The sequence below is a fragment of the Dama dama genome, chromosome 23 (assembly GCF_033118175.1).
Source record: "Dama dama isolate Ldn47 chromosome 23, ASM3311817v1, whole genome shotgun sequence".
NCBI lineage: Eukaryota > Metazoa > Chordata > Mammalia > Artiodactyla > Cervidae > Dama > Dama dama.
The window spans coordinates 61,626,208-61,652,159 of NC_083703.1; the positions used below are offsets into that span (position 1 = coordinate 61,626,208).

Sequence of the window (25,952 nt, forward strand, 5' to 3'; positions counted from 1 at the left end):
TTATTGAATTTTTTACAATATTGCTTCTGTTTTACGTTTTGGGTTTTTAGGCCACGAGGCCTGTGGGATCTTAGCTCTTCAACGAGGGATTGAGCTCACACCCTGTGCGTTGGTTGGAAGGCAAAGTCTTAACCACTGGATCACCCAAGAACTTGGGTGATCTTGGGTGAAGCCCCAAAAACTTGTGTTTTGTGTGTGTTTTTTTTAATTTATTTATTTATTTATTTTTGGCTGCACTGGGTCTTTGCTGGTGGGTGTGGGCTTACTCTAGTTGCAGCAAATGGGGGCTGCTCTTCGTTGCAGTGCACAGACTTCTCATTGCAGTGCCTTCTCATGTTGTGGATCACAAGCTCCAGGCCTCTCAAGCTTCAGTAGTTGCAGTCCACAGGCTCAGAGTTGTGGCTCATGGGCTCCAGAGCTTGGGCTCAGTAGTCAAGGCGCAAGGGCTTAGTTGTTCTGCGGAATGTGGAATCTTCTCAGGCCAGGAGTCAAACCCATGTCTCCTGCATTGGCAGGTGGATTCTTATCCACTGTACCACCAGGGAAGTCCAAGAACTTACATTTTTAACAAGTACTCAGATGATACTAATGGTTCAGGGACCACACTGAGAACCACTGGTCTGTGGTGCCTTGCTCTGAACAAATTTCCCATTGAACAAATTTTTAATTTTGATGTTTTCAAATTTATTTGTCTTCATTTTATGGATGAGCTCAAAGCAGTGAAGTGAATGACCCCAAGATCCACAGTGAGCTGGGATTTGGACCCATATCTGGCTCACCCCAGAGCCCAGGCCCCTACTGGCTCTGCTATCCTGTCTACCTACTTTTGGGATACATTGATCAGAGGCTGAGGTATTTGGACCTGAGGCCATGGGGTGTCCTGGTAAGCTCCTGAGTGAGGCAGCCATGAGGGAGAAGTCCACTGACAAGGGGCAGAGACCAAAGAGACAGGGGTCCCTCATAAAGGCCGGAGGGCTTTGCAAGAGGATCAGGCTTGGAAATTGGCCACAGTCCTAGCCTGGCACAGAGTCAGGGCTGCTGAGAGGCACTGAGACAGCTCTTACCCCACAGCTCTGAGGATGGAGCAACTTCCCTCATACCCTGAGGAAGTCCCTAGCCACCCCGGAACTATCCTCTTACTAAAACCATGTAACTCTTTGGTTTCTGAGGGCTGAGGTGACCCAGGCTCTGAGCATGGGGACTCTGGCCACACTTCCTCCTGTAGCCTTCAGAAACCCTGCCAGGGTCACTTCCCATCATGGTTCAGTTCCCAGCACTGCAAGACAGGAAACCCCCCTGGGTGGGGACAGCTGATTCCCAAAGACCTGTAGGGGTGGTGTAAGGATGGAACTCCCCGGCCAGCTGGATCCCCTGAGGACACTGCTGCCCCACGAACAAGTGGTGGGCAGTGAAAATGCCTCCAACTGCCACTGCCGCTGAAGTCCGTCCCATGTGGGGGCCCTGGAGACGCCTAGCAATCCTTCGCAGCTGCATATTGGGAAGGAGTTCCGCACCACCACCGTCCAGTCAGTGTCGTTTAGAGAGCACCCACTCTGTGCCAGGCATTGTGCTAGACTCTAGAAGGACACACAGAATAATCCCTGCCTGCTGGGGGCTCCTAGCCTGGTGGTCCCCAGATTATCACGACACAAAATTCTCAACTGTAAAATCAAAGAGTGAAAAACCAGCGCTTTCTGGGAGGGCTGGAAAAAGCTCCTTGGAGGACGTGACCTACGGAGTGAGACCTTGAAGGACAAGTGGGGTTTTGGCAGGTTGACGAAAGCAGAGAGGGCCCTTCAGGCGGGCCCAGCATGAGTGCAGGCAGGGGAGCATGACGCCCTCCGAGACACCTAAACACTCTGGCTCCAGGATCAGACTTGTGGTTTTGAGTCCCAATTCTGTCAGCTGCAGTTGGGTGACCTTGGGGTAAGCCCCTAAAGGTCTTGTTTCCCTCATCTATAATGTGGGGCAATAGTCGCATTGGCCTCATAGGTCTCATGGCTTGCTGTGAAGCGTAAACAAGATAATCCATGTAAAAGTGTACCTGCTGCGGCTCAGTCGCTCAGCCATGTCTGACTCTGTGTGACCCCATGGACTGTAGCCCACCAGGCTCCCGTGTCCATGGAATCCTCTAGGCAAGAATACTGGAGTGGTTTGCCTTACCCTCCTCCAGGGGATCTCTCTGACCCAGGGATCGAACCCAGATCTCCCGCATTGCAGGCGGATTCCTGACCGTCTGAGCTACCAGGAAAGCTGAAGAATACTGGAATGGGTAGCCTATGCCTTCTCCAGCCAATCTTCCCGACCCAGGAATCGAACTGGGGTCTCCTGCACTGCAGGCAGATTCTTTACCAGTTGAGTTACCAGAAAGAACCCAAAAGCATCCAGTAAGTGCTTAATCAATGTGACCATGATTTATTTGGGAGGTACTTAGGAGTATGTGCAGTGAGGGGCAGGTCTTGTAGGGGAGGAAATCAAAGAAGTGGACAAGCTGAGATGGCCCTAGAAGGGCAGGCTGGGAAGTATAGGCAGTGGGGAGTGAGCTAATGGGCTTGCATTTCCTCAAAAATGAATCTAGCTGCTTGGACAGGAGAAAAGCCTGGGTCCTGGGGCCCTAGGGAGAGGGCTGGGACAAGGACCGAAGGAGAGATGCTAAGAACTGGCTTAGATGCAGTAAGAGGAAGGAAGAAGGGAGGGCAGGTTCAAAGAAGGAGGGAGGGGAAGAGGGTTTCCTATCAGCTGAGAGACAGTAAAGCTATATCCTTTGATTAGTATCACCCATTCTTTCCTTCATTCTTCACAATTGTTTATTTGGCACTTGAACATTGGCCTCATGAACATTGGCCTCCTCACTCTAAGGAGTTTATATGGCTATTAAATAATGTTCCAGATGCAGTAACCAGCAAATGATCAGAAATTGACAGTCCCACTGCTGTGCCCTGAAGGAGGGCATGGCAACCCACTTGAGTGTTCTTGCCTGGAGAACCCCATGGACAGAGGAGCCTGGCGGGCTACAGTCCATGGGGTCACAAAGAGTCGGGCATGACTGAAGTGACTTACCACATACACACTCACTGTTGTGTCCTCCCATTTCTGTTGTCTATTTGCAGACATTCCAGATGAAGGGCAAAATGTTTTAGAGCCGAGCCAGCCTGTCTTGTCTACTTCTTGCATTGGGGAGCTTGCTGTCTTCTGAGACAGTTCTTTCCATCTAGGACAAGGGCTCACAACTGCCTCCTATCCCACCCCTCTCCCTCCAAACCCACCACCAGGTCTTAGCATCACCTTCTAGAACGTTACATGGCGTGGCTGCTCCCTTAACCCTTGGGTGGCCCTGCAGTGATGCACAGAAAATGATGTGACCTGTAGAAAACTTCAGGCTTTCCTGGTGGCTCAGACAGTAAAGAATCTGCCTGCAATGCAGGAGACCCGGGTTTGATCCCTGGGTCAGGAAAATCTCCTGGAGAAGGAAACGGCAACCCATTCAATATTCTTGCCTGGGAAATCCCATGGACAGAAGAGCCTGGCAGTTCATGGGGTAGAAACTTCTCATTTCTGTCTCAAAACAGCTTGTTCCAAAACATTATTTCTGAAGCTTATCATGCAGACAGTACCTTTGATGTATAAAGAGAACATTCAAATAAATAATAAGGACCCACAGACCAACAGAAAAATAGGCAAATTATTTTTTTCAGTTCACAGAAAAGATAATTGGTTCTGAAACTTGTGACACAATGCTCAACCTCACTCTAATAAGAAAAATGCAAATTAAAACTGCACTGAGAAGTCATTTCTTTTTCAGTTACTAGATTGGCAAAGTTTGGAAAGTTTGACAACTTACAGTGTGGGTAGGTGTGAGGAAACAGACACTCACACGTTTTGGGTGGGAGGGCGAGTTGGATAAACCCTACTTAACAATATCTATCAATATTTTAAATGCACACACCATTCGATGCAACAGTTTCATGGCCAGGAATGTCTCCTGCATTCATACTCACAAAATGGAAATGATGAATATACAAGGAAAATCACTGCAGCTTTGCTTCTAAGGACAAGAGATTAGAAATAAATCGAATGCTCAGTGATAGAGAACTGGTTAAATAAGCTGGGACTCGTGCAGACAACACAATACCATGCAGCCATAAATAAGAATGAAGTAGCTATGTTGTCGTTGTTTAGTTGCTCAGTCATGTCTGACTCTTTGTGACCTCCTGGACGATAGCCTGCCAGGCTCCTCTGTCCATGGAATTTCCCAGGCAAGAATACTGGAGTGGGTTGCCATTTCCTCCCATTTCCTTCCCAGCTCAGGGATCAAACTTGCATCTCCTGCATTGGCAGGTAGATTCTTTACCACTGAGCTACCAGGGAAGCCCAGTTCTCTGTGTACTGATGTGGAATTGTTTCCAGGATAAAGGAAGTGGAAAAAGGAAAAGCAAGATGCAGAATAATGCACTTTGCATGGTGCTTTCCTTTTCTTTAAAGAGGGCAGCATGTCTTTGTGTCTCCTATGTATGGAATACATAGTTCTGGAAGGATATACAAAATAGGTAATAGTTGTTGTCTCTGAGCTGGAGGAATGTACAGTTGTAAAATATGGAGGAAAAGAAACTCTCTTTTCATGATGTATCTTAAATATTGTGCCATGAATAATTACAGAAGAACAATCAAACACCTGTTATTGCAGTATTTATCATACTCTACAACCCCACGTGTTTCAATGTCTACCTGACCTGATCTCCAGCTCCAACACACGCACACACACACAGATCCTGATCTTGTGAGGGGGATGGGAAGAACAGGTTGTGACTTATACTCCGTCCTGGAGCCCAACACAGCATCCAACACAAAGCAAGCGCTCAGAGAATCTGAACCCATATTCATAATGACTTCCTTCTCCAAGAAGCCCCCAAGTAGTCTCACTTCCTGACATTCCTGCTCTTGTGTGGGCCACTCCCACATGGAATGGAGATGACCTGTGTGACCAGTGTGACGCATCACCTCCTCTCTCCAATCACTCGCTCTAGGGGAAGCCAGCCACCATGTCATACGTACTCTCAGGCAACCTTATGGGGGGGTTCATGTAGTGAGGTTCTGGGCCTCCTGCCAACAGTTGTATGAGTGAATCATCCTGGAAATGGCTCTTCAGCCCCAGTCAATCCTTCATTTGACTGTAGACCAGGTTTATCTTGCCTGTTTCAGAGAGACCCCAAGCCAGAGCCACTAAGCTAAGCTGCTTCCAGATTCCTGACCACAGAAACTGTGTGAGATAACTGTTTATAATGTTTTAAGCTATTATATTTAGGGGCAATTTGTTACACAGCAATGTGTAAATAGTACAGTCAATAGTCTTTATTAAGCATCTAGTAAGGTAAGTAAGTGTGTTGGTCATATCTGACTCTCTGTGACCCTTTGGACTGTAACCTGCCAGGCTCCTCTGTCCATGAAATTCTCCAGGCAAGAATACTGGAGTGGTAGCCATTCCCTTCTCCAGGGCATCTTCCCTACCAAGGATCTAATCCAGGTCTCCTGCAGGCAGATTCTTTACCATCTGAGCTATACTGTGTATCCATTCTGTGGGGAGTACAAGAAAAAAAGACATGATCCTGCCCTCAGGGGAGAAGGCCATGTGCACATTCATCTTTCAACCAACATTTATTGACCACTTAATATATACCTGGCCCTGTGTGAAATGCTGACTCATAGAATGCTGGCAATTAAAATAGGACAAAGGGGAACTTTCAGGATTGATGGCAATGTCTATTTTAATGGGGTTGAATTTATATAAATGTACAATCCATTTGCAAAAATTCAGCAAATGAACACTTAATATTATGCAGTTTGTTGTACATACATTTTACATCAAAAATTTGTAAGCAAACATTGAACTAATTCACTCTGAAATACTTTTTAAAGATGAACTGATGCACAGCTAGATGGACAGACGTGATAAAGTAGAATATTCATGGTCGATGCAGGTGGTGAGTATAGGGGTTTGTTGTAAAAGTCTTTCAGTTTTGATGTATTTGGGGGAAGTTTCAGAATAAGAAACTTTAGTGAAAGGACCCTCCATAACCATATATACCAATCCTCTCATTTATTATTATTTTAATTACACATATAAAAACAAATACAGCCTAGTTTTAAAAAATAGAGGAAGGGTCACCACATCTTTCTCTCTGGTCCCATGTTACTTCTTCAGTGACAATCTCTGTTCCTGTCGGCTGTGTATATAGGTAGATACAAAACAATGTGTTTCCCGTTTGCTTTTGTTTTTTTTTTAATGAATATGCTCTCTATACAATTCTGAAAGCATATATTGGGGCTCTCTCCATGATAATTCATACACAACGCCTCAGTTTTAAATTGCTGGGTAGGATGTGCCCTCTCATTCAAGATGTGAATCTCAGAAAGGAGGTCTTTCTTAGGAACAGTGAGTTAGGACTGCCGGGAGGCGAACCTGCTCCCCGGGCTCCAAGCCTGGGATCACCCAGCCGGAGCTCGGCCACCAAGTGAAGGGGGCGGGGCTAGACCAGGCTGAGCGCGGGTTGGCGGGCAGGTCCTGCTCTGCCCCGCCCATCTCCCCGCCCATCCTTCCGCCCTGCCGAAGGACCCCTCCCGGCTCCCGCGCACCCGAACCCAGGAGGAAGTCCGTGTAACGCTTCCTCTTTTGTTGGCCTCCGGAGACACGGGGGGAAGGGAGTAGGGTTGTGAAACCGAACTGTCCCCTACCCCTCCTCCCCGGGGGAGATCCATCAGCTGGAGGTGGCCACGCAGCTGGGGGCAGAAAAACAACTCCGTGGACACCCCCTCCACCCCCGTCCCCGTTCTGCTCCGCCACACCCGTGAGCAGGAGGTCGGCTGTCTCTAGGGTGGTACCTGGGGTAGGTGAGCTTCCAAGACACCCATAGGGCAATCTCCCTGGTCACCCTCATAAGAAAGTCCCAGCTCCTTATCCGCTGCTGCTGCTGCCATCTCCAGCCTCCGGATGTGCCTTCTCTTGCCTAGGGCTTCAGACATCAACAAAAAGAAGGTTTGTGGTTGCTCAAACAGGCCAGTCTCCAGTCTTTGAAAGGCTGCAGTTTCTGTCTGGAGGACCCTTTGCCATGACCTTCCACTGTTATCCTTTGAACCTCAAAGGATCACCTTCTCCAAGAAGTTCTCCGTGATGCATCCCAGGCTGGGCCAGTGTCCCTCCTACTTGGTTCTACAATGTCATGTGCCTCTTTACCACAGAATTTTCCACTTCTGTGTCTAAGTTATTGGTCTAAGTTTCTCTCTCCCTAACTGAATTGCTTGAGGGCCAAGACTGTCTTGTAAATTTTTGTCCTCCCAGCTCCTGGCTGCTTTCAGAGAGACTAAAGGACATGGGCCCCAGCCTTGCTCAGGTGAATTAACATAGAGAGAGCCCTAAAACAAGCTTGTAGAATAGTACAGAGAGTACATTCATTAAAAAAAATAATAACATGGTTAATTTTTTTACCTATGTGTGCGTGCATGCTCAGTCACTCAGTGGTGGCTGACTCTTTATGACCCTATGGACTGGCTCCTCTGTTCATGAAATTCTCCAGGCAAGAATACTGGAGTGCGTTGCCTTTTCCTCCTCCAGGGAATATTTCCCACCCAGGGATTGAATCCACATCGCCTGCAGCTTTGGCATAGGCAGACGGATTCTTTACCACTGTGCCACCTACCTGTATTTGTATGTAAATATGTAAAGAAAAGCCTGGAAGCTACACATAGTAAGCCCTTAATAAATATTAATAGAATTAATCAATGAATGGGTTTGGATCCTAGGCACTGTCATTCATTTCATCATTCTATTTGTTTCATTAATTCAGTTTCCTTCATTCATTCAGTTTCTCCATCTGTAAAACAGTGTGCATGAATAGTATCTGCATGGAACATGCCAAAAAAATGTAGAAGAGATAGACAACAAACAGGTTAACATAGATATGTATTAGAGTGCCTGGTGGTGACAAGTTCTCTGGAGAAAAATAAGCCAGGGCAGGGGCAGAGCTGGGCTTGGCGGAGGCAGCTAGAGATGATGGAGACTGGAGGAGTTTTTTAAGAAGAGAGGTCAAGGACCTGCTACGAGCTATTGTGAGGTTCTTAATGGGCTAACCTTCTCAGATTTTCATTTGCCTCTCTTGGAAAATGAGGGCAACAGTGACCTCCTGCCTGGGACAGTGTAGCTGTGAAATGAACACTAACCACTTGGCAACAAAAAGGGGAAATATCTAGGCTCTGAAATAACAATTGTGACTCTCTTCCCCATCCCCTATCCTGCTTTGAATGTGAAACAATCAGCAGTTCCCAAAGAATTTGAAATAAATAAAATGCAAATATTCCTGGAAATAGGAAAATATATTTTTGAAAGAGCAGACCTCTGACCCTCTGTAAAGTGAAGCCTGCATTGTTCTCTAAGACTGAGCCCTGTGTCATGTCCTGCCATCAGCATGTCTCTGTCTCTGCTCTTCAGTCTCCAGGGCACACTTGCTAAGTTTGTATAGTTGTTACAAGCACAGCCTTTGGAGGCACACCGGAGGCTCAAAGACCTGGGTTCGAATTTGTTCTTGGCTGTGTGACCTTGGACAACTGTCTTTGCCTCTCTGAGCCATCCTCTTATAATCATCCCTGTTTCAAAGAGATTAAGTGAGATGATGTAAGTGAGGGCACAGTAATGAGCTTGACATGCAGTGATTCAGTGACCTGGTGAGGTAAGCACTCTTACCATTCCACTTCACAGATGAAGTATGGACAGAGAGGAGTTGAGTAACATGACCAGAGTCACAGCTAGAGAGAAGCGGTCAGTCCAGTCTCAGCGCCTTTGCTTCCATCATCCCTGCACTGCTGGTCCCAATGGCAAGTGCACAGACAGAACCTTTTGGGACTCTTCATCCCCTAAAAATCCTACCCAGCCTCAATTCTACCTTGTCCATGAAATCTCTGATATTTTAAATGACTTTCTTTTTGAATAATTAATATTATTTTTTGAATAAATATATTTAGGTGGCTCAAAATTCGAGAGTACCAAGGGTATGCTAGGACCAATAAGCCTCCCTCGCTCCTCTCTCATCCAGCTACACAGTTGCCTTCCCTGGAAGAAACCACAGGGGCTGTTTCTTCTGTGTGCCCTTCCTGACTCAGCCCAGGCATGTGCTGGTAAATTCCCATATCTTTGTTTTCTTGTTCTACACACATAGAAAAACATAATAGAAGATGTTGTGCACCTCGCTCCCCTCCACTTACACACTTGTTCCCTATTAGTACATAGAACTTTTTTCATTTTAAAAAAGTATTGAATTGTAATCCACATAGTCATCCATTTAAATGTACAATCTAGTAATATTTCATATGTTCTCAGAGTTGTGCAGCCATTACTGCGATCAATTTTAAGACATTTTCATTACCCACTCCCCCCGCCACAAAAAGCCCTGTACCCATTAGCAGTCAGTCCTTGTTTCTCTCCACCCCCGCCCTAGACAATCACTAACCTACTTTCTGTTTCTGTAAATTTGCCTATTTTGGATATTTCATATAAATGGAATTATACAATGTATGATATTTTGTAACCAACTTCTTTCATTTAACAAATATTCAAAGTTCATGTTGTAGAATGTATCAACACTTCATACCATTTTATTGTCAAATAATAGTCCATTGAATAGATAGAGCACATTTTATTTATCCACTGATGAACATCAGAGTTGTTTCCACTTTTGGGGCTATTATGAATAATGCTGCTATGAAAATTTCATTTACAAATTTTGGTGTAGACATACATTTCAATACTTTTGGGTAGACACCCTGGAAGTGGGATTACTGGGTTACATGGTAACTCCATGTTAACTTTTTAAGAACATGCCACACTACTTTCCAAAGGGGCTGCACCGTTCTACATTTCCACCGTGATACGGCAAGGTTCTAATTTCTTTGTGGTCTTATCAACTGTTGCTATTGTGTGTTTATTCTTATTAGCCATTCTAATGGACGTGAAATGGCATCTCATTGTGGTTTAATTTGTAGTTCCCTAATGGCTAATGTTACTAAGTGTTTTTTTGTATAGCTTCTTTGGAGAAATACCTATTTAGATCTTTTGCCCACTTTTCAAGTATGTTGTCTTTTTATTATTGAATTATGTTGCTTAAATATTTAGGCTACCAGTACCTTATCAGATGTATGGCTTGCAAATACTTTCTCCCTTTCTGTGGGTTTTCTTTTCATCTTCTTGATTGTATCATTTGCAGTACAAGTTTTTACTTTTGATGAAGTCCAGTTTATCTGTTTTTTTCTTTTATCACTTATGCCACATCTAAGATTGCTTTGCCTAACCTAAGGTTGTGAAGATTTAATTCTAAGAGTTTTATAGTTTTGGCTCATACATTTAGGTCTATGATCCATTTTGAACTAAATTTTGTGGGTGGTGTGAGGTAGGGGTTCAACTTAATTGTTTTGCATGGGGATATCCAGTTGTTTCAAAACCATTTGTTGAAAAGACTATTCTTTCTTCCCATTGAATTGTCTCAGCACCCTTGTTGAAAATCAATTGGCAGTCAATGTGAGGATTTACTTTTGGACTCTTAATTCTGTCCCACTGATCTATATTTCTACCTTTATGCCAGTAACCACACTATCTTGATTACTGTAGTTAAGTTTTCAATTAAAAAGAGTGAGTCCTTCACTGTTTACTTTTGCAAGATTGTTTTGGCTGTTCTGACTTCCTTGCATTTCTATACAAATTTTAGGATGAACTTGTCTATTTTTATTTCTTAAAAAAGATATCTGGGGTTTTGATAGGGATTTGGTTGACCATTTGGGGGAGTATCACCATCTTAATATTAAGTCTTCTAGTCCACAAAGGGATGTCTTTTCCATCTCATGAGATGACTTTATTTAGGTCTTCTTAAGCTTCTTTCAAGAATGTTTCTTGGTTTTCCAAGTATCTTGCACTTCTTTTGTTAAATTGATTCCTAATTATTTTATTCTTTTCATTAATATTGTAAGTGAAATTATATTCTTAACTTTATTTTCAGTTTGTTCATTGCCAGTGTATACAAAGACAAATAGTTTTTAAACATCATTATTCCTTTGACAACTGCTGGGCACTCCATTATTGTATTATCGTTTTTTCCCCAGTCCTCAAATGACAGGCATTTAGCTTATTTCTAATTCTTTCCTGGTAAAAAGTGGTGCTGCAATGACTTTTCTTGTGCATATCCATGAAGTTTAAGGCATCTGAAAATGATTGAGAAAAGATCTACAACTGTTGATTGCCACTACGCTGGCCCGTGTCACCATCATCTCGCCTTTGGAGCATAGCCTCAGCCTGCTCATTGGATTCCCTGCTTCCCCCTGGTCCCTCTAATTCATTCTCCTCCCAGAAGCCAGAGAGATCCCATTAAAATACAAGCCAGTTGTGGCTTATTCCTCTGCTCAGAACCCTCCAATTGCTCCCATCTTGTGTCAATTAAAGTTTACTACCAGGATGTTCATGGCCTTACAGTCTGACCTCACACCCTCTCCGACATCCTCTCCATCATTCTCTCCTGTGCCCATTCTGTTCCAACTACGCTGACTTCCTTGTGTTCCTTAAACACATCAAGTGCAGTTGCCCCTCAGGACCTTAGCCATTATTATTCCTTCTGCCTGAAACACATTTCCTCAGACTATTCCATTACTCACTCCCCCAATTCAGCATATCTGCATACACGCTCCCTCTTCAGAGAGGGCTTCCCTGCCACTCCGTCTTGGGTCACACCATCACTCCTTCCCCACCCCTGCTACCTTGCCGCTTGCTTTGCTTCATTTTTCTTATAATCCTTACCATCCTCAGACATATGATGTCAGTTGACTCTCACAATGATTCACTGATGTAAATACTGTTACTATTCCCACTTGACAGATGAGGAGACGGGCTCGGAGAGGTGACTCAGTATGTGCAAGATCACTGAGCTGATAAATAGCAGTGTCAAGGTTTGAACTCTAGTCTGACTCCAAAGATGCAGCATTTAGCACCATTTCTTGTGGTCAGCTATATTCCCCATGACAACGAATAAATGAATGCCTGAGTAGAAAAAATGTTTGCTATCCCAAATACTAGTAAGGCAGTGTTTTGGGGTAAAATTTGTAATTGTATCAATGTTCTTTCACGCTAATATGAGTTAGAGGGGAAATATTTTTTTAATTACAAAGAACAATACAAAATTGACAAGGACATGATAAAACTGGAAACCATAGTGATTCCCATCACTGGTGGGAATGCAAGGTGGTATAATTACTTTGAAAACCACTTTAGTTTTGTATTATAAAGTTACCGACCCAGGGATCAAACCCGGATCTCCTGCATTGCAGGTGGATTCTTTACTGTCTGAACCACCTAGTGGGAAGCTTAGTTAAACATGCACTTACTATATGATCCAGTAATTCCAGTTCAAACCATTTAACCAAGAGAAATGAAAATGTATCCATGCCAAGACTTGTACATGAATGTTCATGGCAGCTTTATTCATGTAACAGAAGCAACTCAAATGTTCACCAGCAAGTAAATGAATGAACAAATAGTAATACATTTGTACTATGGAATACAACTCAGCACAGTAAAAGGAAAACATACTAGAATATGAAACAACTTAAACTCTTAAAAGCAATATGTGAGTAAAATGAAGGCCCATTTTATTCACAAAAAGAAACATATTGTATGATTGAATTTATGTGAAATTCTAGAAAAGACAAAGTTAATCTATAGTGACAACAAGCCAAACAATTGTTACCCTAGGAAATGAATGGGGAAGTTGAATGTAGCAGGGTATAAGGAACTTCTTGGAGTGATAAAAATGCTTTATATCGTGATTAGTGTGGTAATTACACAGATGTCTACAGTTGCCAAAACTCATCAAGCTGAGTATTTTAAATGGCGCATTTTATTTATAAAATTATGCTGCAGTAAAGTTGATAGGGTCTTTGGGAACACATACGCGATTTTCATTGCAGCATTACTTTAATAGCCAAAAAAAAAAGAAGAAATTGGAGAAATTGGCTATTAACAGGAGAATGTTTTCACTATAAGTGGTCCTTTGCCATCAGAATGGCAAACTCAGAAGATGTAGCTGATGCTGGAAATGACACTCTAACATCCCCAGAACCTGCATCTGTCTTCTCAGTGGCTCTCTCTGGTGACTGGAGCATGCATGGGGCAGGTCAGAAATATTACAGGATTAATATCCAGCCCCACCAGGAGCAACTATGGGGTTACAAAGAGTCAGACACTGTGGAGTGACTAAATAGCTGCAGGAGCAGCCCTCATCCAATGTCTGACAGGAGCTGGTGTATAAATGCCCAGACTACCTCATGTCTCAGGTGGGATAACTCTGTGTGGGTTCATTCCCCAGGCATGAATGAGCTCCAGGAGCCCCCAGTTGGAGCTTGCTTGGTAATGCTTTCTTGAGTGGCTTTCTTCCCTTCTCATTCACCCACTCCTTTACCCGTGTTTTCTGCATCTTCTAAATAACCAACTTTCACTTTAATCTGTGTCTAGGGTCTACTTCTGGGGGACTCAAATTAAGACCAGCAGACGATACCTAAGGTACAGTCAAGATATGGGGAAATGGTGGAGAGGAATCCAAGCAGCAGCCATTTGGTAAGTTTCTGTCATTCTTGGCAAAGCCAAGTCTTAATAAAATACTCACATAGGTTCATAAGGGAACTCATATCAGGATGTTTACAGTGGCACTGTTTATGGTGGGGTGAAGCTGTGTGCCATTTGGGTGTCTGTGACTAGCGGAATGGATAAATAGACTATGGGGGATATAGACAATGACCTTCAGCAACATGGCTAGATATATACTAGATAGATAGATACTAGATAGATACTAGATAGTATCTAGTGATGGAGTGAAAAAAAAAGTACAAAATTGAGGTACTATCCAAGAAAATTAAACACACAATTAAAACAATATCTGCTTCTTAAAAGGGCATACATGTATTTAAGCACATAAACCAAACGCATAAGAGCAGGGTCATTATCTTTCTTATTCATGGTTCTGTCCCCCTCCATCACCACCTGCCATTCCCCCTGCCACAGGGGACCTTTGGTCATGTCCAGAAACATTTTTGGCTATCACAACTGAGGAATGGAGCTGCTACTGGAATCGAGTGGATGACTTCTGGGAATTCTGTTCAACCCCCTGCTATGCACAGAACAGCTCCCCACAACAAAGAATTTCAGGACCTAAATGTCAATAGTGGGGCTGCCCAAGTGGCTCTGTGGTAAAAAAAATCCATCTGCAGGTTCCACCCCCGGGTGGGGAAGATCTCCTGGAGGAGGAAATGGCAAGCCACCCCAGTGTTCTTGCCTGGATAATCCCATGGACAGAGGAGTCTGGCAGGCTACAGTCTATGGGATCGCAAAGAGTCCAACAAGAATGAGCGACTGAGCAGGCACGCAAATGTCAATCAATAGTGCTGAGGCTGAAAAGTCCTATGTAGCTCAGCCCCAGCATAGTGAATGAACGAGTGAATGAGAGATGGTGGGGGCCTGAAATGACTGGTAGCGGGTGGGACTCCAGAGACACCATAGTGTTTCTGTACATTCTTGGAGGTGTGCTCAGCAGGATTTAGGGTGACAGTCCGTTTCCAGGAGGAGTGGGCTCTGCCCTTGTCTGGCCCTGGACACCTCTCATTCATCTGCAGCCTCAAACTGTACCCTCCAGCGCCGCTTACTGCCCCCTCAATTTTCGAGCTCCTCTGAGCTACCGGGAAACTGGCCAGGAGTGAGTCAGGCTGGTTCCTGCGGGCAAAAACTTTGCATAGAGTTTGAATAGCCAGGGCCTGAGGAGCAGAAACCGCAGACCACAGAAGGGCCGGGAAGGCTTGGGACACGGCGTTGGGGAGGGGACTGGGTTAGAAGGAGGCGATTGGAATGGTGGGGAAGTGAATCGGAATGCTTGGGGTGGGGGTGGGTAGAGTCCTGTGAGAATGAGGAAGGTAGGGTTAGGATCCTCCCGAACCGGTTTAGAATCCTTTGATACCGTGAGATCAGAAACCTGGAAAGCAGGGGTTGAATCTTTGAATGGGCCGGATTAGAATCCTTGGGGGGTGGGGGGCGGCGCAGAGAGAGGCAGATTAAAATCCTATGTGAATAGGCTGGGATCACCCAGGAGTGAGATTAGAATAGTATCCCTAGGATTAGGGTCACAAATCTTGAGGGCTGGGTTAGAATCTTTTTATGAGAGAGACTAGGATCCTCCACTTGCCGGATTAAAATCCTGGGGGCAGAATTAGAAACCTCTGGTAGGCGAGGTTAAAATTCCTTCGTGGGTGAGATTAAAAATCCTTTGGGGCAGAATTAAGATCTCAGGAGAAGATGGGGTGCTGGGGTTCTCGGGAGGGTGGGGTTTAGAATCATTTGGGACAGGGTTAGGGCACTGGAAGGCGGGATTAGAATACACTGGAGGAGGTGTTAGTTTATTTGGAGATTAGGACCTTGGAAGGACCGGTTAAAATTCTTGGGGGCGGGGTTATTGCCCTTCGGGGATGAGGTAAAGATTCTTGGAGGCAGGGTTAGAAGCCTTGGATGGGCGGTGTTTAAAAAAATCCTTAGGCAGCGGGATTAGGATTTTGGGAGGTGGGGATAGAGATTGGAGTCCCTGGGGTGGGGTCAGAATCTCCGGGGCGGGCTTAGGACACTTGGGGGCGGGGTTAGCGTCGCCCCAGGCGCCCAGATGGTCTGTGGGCGCCACCGAGTCCCTGGTTCCGGCCGGGACGCACCGCCGAGGCCTAGGGGCGAGTGGAAGGGGACGTGGACAGTCCAGCGCCAGAGGGCCCCCCCAAAGACGCACGGCACCGAAGCCCCTCGGAGCGCATCCCCAGCCTCTTCTTGAAAGTCAATCCATCTTCCCCTAGCTTTCGAGCGCCCCGGGACCCCGGGGACTGCCGAGCTGGGGGGGCGCTCGAGCTGCGAGGATCCGGGCTGCCCGCCGGAAGAGGAGCGGGCGCCCAGGTGAGTGCTTCGAACCCGGGGGTCGGGGGACACCGGCCCTCGCACTCGGCCTGACGGTCGGGTCTTCGGGCTGCTGAGGGCACCCATGGTGGTGAGCCGCGTAGGCTGGGGCTCAGCGGAAAAAGACCGTCTGGGGAGCGGCGGACAGGCGGAGGGATGCGGGGGCCGACCCTCGGGGGAGGATGTCCAGACGAACAGGCTAATGGCCGGGCTGCGAACCTGGGAACGCGGGAGGGTGACTTTCTGCCTGAGCCTCCACTTCCCTGGGCCGTCCAGGTTCCTCTTCTGCAAGAGACAAAAAAAAAAAAAAAAAAAAAAAAAAAAATGGCTTCAAGGATCCCGAGAGGGGAAAAGCCCTTACGGTTCCTGCTGGGGCTGGGTGACAGTCACGGTCACGGCGGCTTGGCAGCCATGGTGGGGAAGGGGACAGCTGGCCGTGGGCGTGACAGCGCAAGCCACACCCAGGCAGGGCTGCAGCTGGGTCGGTTCGCTCGCTGGGCTCCCTCCTCCTCCCAGCTGCGCCCTGATTGCCAGGCGGTCTAGGTGGGACCCTGAAACCTCCTGGACAGACACAGGAGGATGCCTGCCCCCTCACTTTCCTCCTGTGAGACCTTGGACAAGTCACTCACTCTCCGTCTATAAATTCCAATTTCCTCATCTGTCAAAGAGGGCTAGTAGGTCTGTCTTCCAAGACTGCCATGAGATAGAGTATGTTAGAGGTCATGTTAAGTGAGTTTGGGCTTCCCAGGTGGCGCTAGTGGTAAAGAACTACCTGCCAGTGCAGGAGACATGAGGTGTAGGTTTGCTCCCTGGATCAGGAAGATCCCTGGAGGAGGGTGGAGGAGGGCATGGCAACCCATTCCAGTATTCTTGCCTGGAGAATCACATGGAGAGAGGAGCCTGGCAGGCTACAGTCCATTGGGTCGCACAGAGTCGGACACAACTGAAGTGGCTAAGTAAGGGGTTTTGGGTGGGCGACCTGCCTGTTGGACCTTGGGCAGAGGATGTGGCCATTCTGTGCCTCCGTTTCCATAACTGTAGAATGGGGATATTTGAAATAATGGCTACCTCAGAGGGTCTTTTTAAAAATGTATTTATTTATTTATTTGACCGTAATGGGTCTTAGTTGCAGCATGTGGGATCTAGTTCCCTGACCAAGGATCAAACCCATGCCTCCTGCATTGGGAGCTCAGAGTCTTAGCCACTGGATCACCAGGGAAGTCCCCATAGGGTTGTTTTGAAGATTAGATTGAGTTACTGACAGGTCTGCTTATTGCCTAACAGGTCTAACTGTTTAATATCCATTAACAATGGTCATAGCTATTACAGTCTAGCCTAGTGGTTCTCAAACTTAAATGGTACATAAGAATCACCTGGAAAGCTTGTTAAGACACAGATTTTTGGGCCTTGACCCCAAAGTTTGTGATTCAATAGGTCTGGCACAGGATCCCAAGAATTTTTATTCCCAGGTGCTGCTGCTGCTGCTGGTTCAAGGGCCACACTTTGAGAAGCACTTTGGCCAGCTGAGAGAAAGGCCTCAAAAGATATTGGTTCTCATCATTGCTTTCTCTGCACTATCCTTTTTTTTTTGGGGGGGGGGCGGCATTAAATACAGAAAAGCAAAGACAGTAATATACTAAATATCCCAGGAACCCACCACCCAGAATTAACAAATGTTCACATTTTGTCACGTTTGTTTCCATTTTTTTGAAAAATAAAATTACTAAAAGTAACAGATAACATTGAAGCCTCCCCACCCTATATCCATCTTAGTTCTGTTTCTCTCCCTCCCCAGAGACAATCTCTGTCATGAATTATAGCTCTTCCTGTCTGTGCCTTTAAAAATGTATTACATATATATGTGGGTGCATAAACAGTACCCAAAATTGTCTGTCGTGTTTTAAAGATCTACATAAATGCTGTCTAACTGTGAGATTCGGCGGCAGTTTCATTTTCCCCTGCCTTGTTATCATTAAGTTGTCAGAATCTAGCCAGAATAAGACGCAGAGCTCTAGTTTATTCTTTCTAAGTGGAGGATTCCCGGAGGGGACCATCCTGCCCTACTTCTCATTCCCCCTGATGTTGAACATTCAGGTTGATCCAGGGCTTCATGACAACAAACAACACTGCTGGGGCCAGCCTGATGTGTGGTCTCGGGCTCATGTACAGGTGTTTCTAGGGGGAAACACCAAGAGGCTGAGTGGCTGTCCCAAGGGGCAGCTTTTGTGTATGAGGAGGACTGAGGCATGGAAATATCACCCAGGGGGTCTGGGGCAGAGAAGAAAGAATCGGTTCTGCTGACCTTCCAGCTCCCTCTAGATCCAGGGCCACTGTCACCTGTTCTCAGCTGCAGGAGGGCAAAGATTCTCCTCCGCCTTATTCACTACCCCTGACACTTAGTATATGCTCCAACAATAGGAGCATGCATCTTTTTTGTTTTGTTTCGCTTTTCAGTTTTTTGGGTTTTTTGGGGGGTTTTCTTTTTGCCTCCCCTCACAGCTTGAGCAATCTTAGTCCCCCAACCAGGTATTGAACCTGGGCCCTCAGCAGTGAAAGAACAGAGCCCTAACCAACAGATAGCTGGGAAATTCTCAGAAGCATGAATCTTTTAAAAAAATGTTTGGGTAGCAAATGTTTTAGTTTATTTTTATAGTCTACTTTTCTGTGCACGTTTTATTTAACATAATTAGTAAAATGCTGCATATACAATTTTTATCCCACTTATTTGCTTAGTATTACATTGCAAGCATTTTTCCATGTCATTAAAACATCCTCAAATTTTTAATGACTGAGTAATATTCCACTGTTTGGAGGCACTATAATTTGTTTTAACCATCCTAGCAAAGCACTTTTAGGTAGCTTGCAATTTTTTAAAAGTATTTTGATGTGGACCATTTTTAAAGTCTTTATTAAACTTGTTACAGTATTGCTCCTGTTTTGTATTTTGGTTTTTTGGCAGCGAGGCATGTGGATCTTAGCTTACCAAACCCACACCCCCTGCATTGGAAAGTGAAGTTTTAACCACTGGGCTGCCAAGGAAGTCCATAGTCTGAAATTTTTAAAACTTTTTTAGGTGAAATTCATATAACATTATAAAATGAACCATTTTTAAGTGAACAATGCAGTGGGGCATTCAGTATGTTCAGTGGGTTGTGTGATCAGCACCTCTGTGTAGTTCTAAAACATTTTCATCATCCCAGAAGGAAACACCATAGTCAGTTATTCCCCTTCCTCCCTCCCCTCAGCCCTTGGCAGCCACCAACCTGCATTTTGTATCAATGGGTTAATTTACTCTGGATGTTTCAGATAAATGGAATTACATAATATGTGACCTTTTGTGACTGGCTTCTTTCAAGGTTCATCCACATTAAATACTGACACATTTAATTCCTTTTATGGCTGAATAGTATTTCATTGTATGTATGTTCTATGATTTGTTTATTCACTCATCTGTAGATGGAAATTCAGGTTGTTTCCACCTTTTGACTACTGTGAATGGTGATGCTGTGAGCATGCTTGTACATACATTTGAGCACCTGTTTTCAGTTCCCTTGGGTATATACTTAGGAGTAGAATTTCTGGGTCATATAGTAACTCCATGTTTAACTTTTGAAGAATCACCAAATTATATTCCACTACTTTACATTCCCACCAGCAATGTACAAGAGTTCCAGTTTCTCCACCCTGTGGTCAACACTTGCTATTTTCTTTTTCAAAACTTATTATTAAAACCATTATTCATTAAGCATGAGTCTCAATCTCACTCCAACCAGGCTGCTGTCTGGGGGCCTCTTACCCCAGAGGGTGAGGAGAGAGTTGTCTGCATTCAGAGGACTGGTCATGGCTTGGACTTTAAACTATTTTAGAAAGTTAAGTCCCATGAGGGCACAGACATATCTGTCTCCAAAACTACTGTATCTCTAACCCTGGCACCTGAGACATAGTAGGGCCTCAAAAATACAGAACTGAGGGGTGTTGAACACTCCCTCCCCTCCTTTGCCTGACATATTTCAGCAAATATGTGTGTTTCAGTTGGCCTCACACAACACTGCTGCTGCTGCTGCTGCTAAGTCGCTTCAGTCTTGTCTGACTCTGTGCGTCCCCATAGACGGCAGCCCACCAGGCTCCCCCGTCCCTGGGATTCTCCAGGCAAGAACACTGGAGTGGGTTGCCATTTCCTTCTCCAATGCATGAAAGTGAAAAGTGAAAGTGAAGTCACTCAGTCATGTCCGACTAGTAGTGACCCCATGGACTGCAGCCTACCAGGCTCCTCCATCCATGGGATTTTCCAGGCAAGAGTACTGGAGTGGGGTGCCATTGCCTTCCCCGGCCTCACACAATGATTCTTCTGAAATATGCGCTAACATTTAAAGTCAAGAGAGCTCATAGAAATCTGAATTTCTGTCTTCTCTGGAACAACTAGAAGAGCTGGGGCTAGAACCTTGGTCTCCTGTGCTCTGCTGCTATCCACTCATCATAGCGTGGGTGATGCTGAGCGGGGTTGCCCTGTAGACCGCCCCTGAACTGTCCAGTTTGCAGCACCCTTGCCTGGACTCCCTACCCCATGTGGGGAGCCCTATGGGCCCCTATAGCTTATTTGAGTTCTCAAACCCAGCCCTAAAATCATGACAAGGCCTCCCTTTTTATAGAAAAGAAATGTCAGGTCCAGAGAGGATAAATAACTTTCTCAAAGTTACAGAGTAAGTTAATGGTACAATCTCTTAGCCTCTGTCTTTCTAAGCCACCCCCCACCACAGCGCTTTGATACCCCAGGCCATTTCTCCAGTTTCCTCCACCCCAGGACTGGGAGTTTTAGTATGTAATTCCAGAGGCATGGATAAGGACACATAAGAAACCCTTGCTTGAATATAAAATGTGTCCTGTTCTTGGCCAGTGGCTATGGTCACACAGGCTGCACCCTCTGGGTGGTCCTGCCCTGCACTGGGCCTTGTAACAGTCCTCATCCTGACCTACGACACCTACCTGAGATCTCACCATCACCATGAAATCCTTTGGTCCAGGAGACTTAGGTGCAGCCAAGCGAATAGGAGACCTTCCCTCAACTCTGCCAGAGACATGAAGAACCATACACAGAGCACTGGAGAAGGAAATGGCCACCCACCCCAGTATTCTTGCCTGGAGAATCCCATGGACAGAGGAGCCTGGCGGGCTACAGTCCATAGCATCACAAAGAGTCGGTCATGACCGAAGCTGCTTAGCACACATGCATGCAGACAGAGCACGGGAGGCCTGAGTTTGAGTGCCAACATTGCCTCATACAAGTTGTGACGCATCAGACAAATTCTTTCACTCCCTGAGTCTCAATTTCCTCATCTAAAAAATGAAGATAAGATAATGCCTCACGATTCATGCAAAATGGTATTCCTTTTATGTTAACACACACAAAAAAATGATACTGCATGTTTTCTATGAGTGTATATGTGTTAGCCTGAGTTTCCCCAGAAGCAGACCCTAGAAGAGATGTCAAGTGCATTCACTGTTTAGTTTATTTGGGATTTGATCCGAGAAAACCCTGTAGGAGAATGGGAAAGCAAGACAGAGAAGAGAAGTGAAAGTGAAAGTCACTCAGTCTTGTCCGACTCTTTGCAACCCCATGGACAGTTCATGGAATTCTCCAGGCCAGAATACTGGAGTGAATAGCCTTTCCCTTCTACAGGGGATCTTCCCAACCCAGGGATCGAACCCAGGTCAGCAGACAATAAAGATGTGATCAAGTCAGTCCCATTGTTGGCACCTGGAGCTCAGTTCTACTGGGAGTGCTGGGAGCCACTGAGCCAGCTCAAGAGGTAGAGGAACTGGGATACTTATCTGCCTGATCCTGTCAGTCACAGCTGATGGGGATGAGGTTTGCTCCCACGGGCTGACAATACTCTAGCACTTCCACTTGCCAGGCTTATGGGCAGAGCAGGCCCCAAGGACCACAGAGAAATCTGCTAGATGAAGAGATGCAGGTCCTGGCAGTTGGACATCCAGCGAGTGTTCAGAAGGGTGAACAGCTGAGCAAGGGGGCGGGGCACTGACATATCTTCTTTAATATAATATGCAAATACACGAGAAGAGGCTACTTGGGCGGGGGTGGTGAATGGAGGGATGGCTGTGGAGGGCCTGGAAAGGGTACCTTACAGGCCTTATTCCAAAGGTGCCTTAGATTTAGCTTTATTGTTTTCATTTTTAACAAGGACGATGTAGTGTTTTACTAGGTGATGAAAGGTAATTTTAAAAACAAAAAATGCATACCATCCAAAACAGAAAAGAATAGGCTCTGTCAACAATAAAAAAGAAAGTGTAAAAGGGTCAGAGCACACGATGGAAACTTTGAAGTTTCCATTTGAGGGGGTCAGATTTGGGGGCAGCTGGCCTCGGAGCACGGTGGGAGGCTGAAGTGAAAAATTGTCCCTTGGGCGAACTGGCCACCACGTCCTTTTGGAAGGGGGGTCACCTTCACTCAGCTCCAATCAAGGAAAGACTTTGCTCCTCTCCAAGCAAAGATAAACAAACATGGACTGTCCTTCTCAGTTTAAACACACATTTGTGACTATTGTTTAAAAGGAGAAATCTAGGGCACCCTGGCAGCTAAGAGCATTTCATTCAGTTAGTCAGGTCCTTGGAGAAGGTGACTCTCAGAAACTGATTAGAGGGAATGCCTGTAGAAGAAGCTAGGAGAGGCTAGGAGAGGTATCCTATATGATAGTAAGGCACTGTTCAGTCACTCAGTCGTGTCTGACTCTGCGACCCCATGGACTGCAGCATGCCAGGCTTCCCTGTCCTGCACTATCTCCTGGAGTTTGCTCAAACTCATATCTGTTGTGCTGATGATGCCATTCAACCATCTCATCCTCTGCTGTGCTCTTCTCCTTCTGCTTTCCATCTGTCCCAGCATCAGGGTCTTTTCCAATGAGTCAGTTCTTCACATCAGGTGGCCAAAGTCTTGGAGTTTCAGCTTCAGCAGCAGTCCTTCCAATGACTATTCAGTGTTGATTTTCTTTAGGATTGACTGGTTTGATCTCCTTGCTGTCCAAGGGATTCTCAAGAGTCTTCTCCAGCACCACAGTTCAAAAGCATCAATTCTTCGGGGCTCACCTTCTTTATGGTCCAGCTCTCACATCCATACATGAATACTAGCAAGGCATGTCTGACTCCAAATGGAAGAAGGAGAGAGGAAAGAAGGGAAGAAGCAAGGGAAGGAAGGTTAGAGATGTCTTAGACTGCAGGGCAGTTCTAAGGAAGGTTGGCAAGGCTGTCAAGGAGGTTCCATCAGAGGTCCCCCTGGCACGGGCCTGCCTCAGTACCCCTGCCACACTCAGTCACTGGGTGGGAGCAGCCCAAGGCAACAGTGATAGTCTTCAAGCACAACAGCTGGGGCCACTGGTCAATTCTGCCCTCTGCATTTGGAGATCTGAGAGGCTCATCCTTGCGGTCACCACATTAGATGGTGGCTAAAGCCATGAAGAATATAGCTGGGAAGGGGCCAGAAAGTGATAGGAGTTGGGGACAGTGCTCCTATCTTAGCCAGGGGGATAAGAGAAGACCCTGCTGAGAAACTAAGATCTGCAAGAAGACCTGGGTGAAGAGAAAGAGGCTTTCTGGGTAATGAATGTTCCAGAAAGCAGCCTGTGCAATAGCCCTGAGGTAGAAACATGGTTGGTGAGTTGAGGAATAGCAAGAGGCTAGTGTGGCCGAAATGAAAAAATCAAGGGAGGGCTGGAGGAGACAGGACTGTGAGGTTGAGGGGACCCCAGGTCATGTAGCCTTGCCAGCCATAGAGGGGACTTGGACTCACTCCAAGTAAGATGGCAGCCCGGGGATATTTTGAGCAAAGGAGGGACGTGATCTGACTTATATTTTTAAAAGCTCATTTATCTGTAAGAGGCAGAAAGGGCATTCAAACCCATCTCTTTCTGGCTTCAAGTGTTAGTTGCTCAGTCATGTCCAACTCTTTGTGATCCCACGAACTGTAGCCCACCAGGCTCCTCTGTCCACGGAATTCTCCAGGCAAGAGTACTGGAGTGAGTTTCCATGCCCTTCTCCAGAGGATCCTCTGGACCCTAAATTTTTCCAAACTTTCTTGCCCTCTGCCTACCTTAAAGATAAAAGTATTCTAAGGAGGCTTACAAGTGCCCTTGAGTTCTGGAGTTGATCAGGTGACCCAGAGGTAACATTGAACACGCTAAAAATTTACTACTTGTTTGGAGCAAGTGGTTGGAACACATACATCTTAGAGCCAACCTTCTGACTGAGTCGGGCAAATGACCAAAGACCTGACTTCCTCTTTCCTATGTTGCTCGGTCACTTGCTGTTGTGTAAACCAGGGCATGACACCCACCCTTTCTGGGTATTTGCAAAATCAAAGTTTTGAGCTCTTGATCAGAAAGAAGCTGACAGTTGGAAAAGGGAAGAGATGGAGAGTCAGAGGTGACCCCTAAATGTCCATTATGGATAGCAGTCACTTGGAGGTTTGGCTGGTTCATTCAGAAGAATCAAGGAACCTGAGGAGAGGGAAGCTATGTGCTCCTGAAAACTCTTCGGGGACTTGGTCCCCAACAGTGGAAGGTTTTTCCCTCTGCCCTCATGACTGAGCTATTCTGAGAAGGGAAAGTTCCTCTAAATGGACAATCTTGAGCCCTGGGCCCCTGGTGGTCTGCCTTCCTAAACTTCCTGTTTGGGTTGCTCATCCCCACCCCCTCCTGCTTTCCCTGCTGTAGCCTCTGAGGCTGACCCAGTGGAGAATGGGAGGCAGGAGAGCTGGGTTCTTGCTCTACCTGCCACTGACCACCTAGGGATCTCTCTGCTGTGGGCCTCCGTTTCCCCATCTGACAGATGGGTTCATATATATGAACAGCCTAATCCATGTCAGGCCCTTTCTAGGCATGGCTTCAGTGCCACCAACTTCATACTCCACACACCCGCACCCGCTCTAATGGGTCTAGTACCCTCTTTACTTTCTTCTCTCAAAACTTCCTATTAAGGCAATCTTTGCTGTAAGCCATTTACACCTGAGTATGAATTGCAATCCTTTGTAAGAATTTCCTTTGCACTCAGCAGGACTCTTTGAGGTTCAAGGGTACATAAATCCAACTTAAACTGGCTCAAGCAGAAAAAGAAGGATATTGGAAAGCCCATGAGCATATCAGCTTCATAAAGGGTTGAAGAATCTGTATTTCCTCATTTCTAGGCTCTGCTTTGCAACAGCAAGCCTCTTTTCCAGCCAAATGGATGATTCTCATTGGCCAGAACTGAGTCACATGCCCAACTCTGCTTCTATTACTGCAAGTCTGATTGGCCAGACTTCATAACAGACCCATTCCTACAGTCAGAGGTTGAAGTCAGCTCTGCTACAGTCCAGGAATTGAGAATGGGAGAGGGGTGGTTCCCAAAGAAAATTGAGGAGCTATTGTCAGAAGGAGGAGGAGCAGATGCTACCCAAGAAAGAACTATAGCTGTCCCCTTCAGAGAACTAATCACCTGACATCTCATCTCATATTTGGGGAAACTGAGGCCCAGAGAAAGGCTGGGACTTGCCTGAGGTCACACAGTGAGTTTGCGGCAGAGGTGGGACTAAACTCCAGGGCTCCTCGCCCCCAGCCCTCAGAAGCCACTGCTTGAGCCTAAAAGCTCCTAGGAAACCACCTGCCACCCACTCCACAGGATGCTCAGGCAGGGTTCTGAGAGTTCAGGAGGAGTCTCTGAGGTCTCTGTGGCCAGCATGGTGACCATGGGAAACAGTCAGCCCAAGCAAGCTGAACTTTCTTGTTTCCCTACCACGCAGTGCCTGCAGAAGCCGAGGGGATGGGGAGCTGGTTTCAGGTCCCAGCGGTTTGGCAGTGAGCTGAGGAAGTATCTTTGCTGGGGGTCAGCTGTTCTAAGTTAATGTGTGGCCAGGCAAGCCACTGCTGCTCTCAGGGCCTGGTCTTGAGTCAGATTAGACAAGAAACAT

General features: G+C 46.0%; 1 protein-coding gene across 2 annotated transcripts in view; it reads left to right on the forward strand.

Annotated features, from left to right (window-relative positions):
• The first annotated feature begins 15,695 nt into the window (after positions 1-15,695).
• Positions 15,696-25,952, forward strand: part of HCK (HCK proto-oncogene, Src family tyrosine kinase) — a 43,165-nt gene continuing 32,908 nt past the window's right edge. The window contains exon 1 of one of the 2 annotated variants that reach the window (XM_061127035.1): positions 15,696-15,997. The gene's annotated coding sequence lies outside the window, so the exon portion shown is untranslated. Of the gene's footprint in view, positions 15,998-21,782; positions 21,805-25,952 lie in introns of those variants that run through there. The other variant, XM_061127036.1, reaches the window with a different exon arrangement.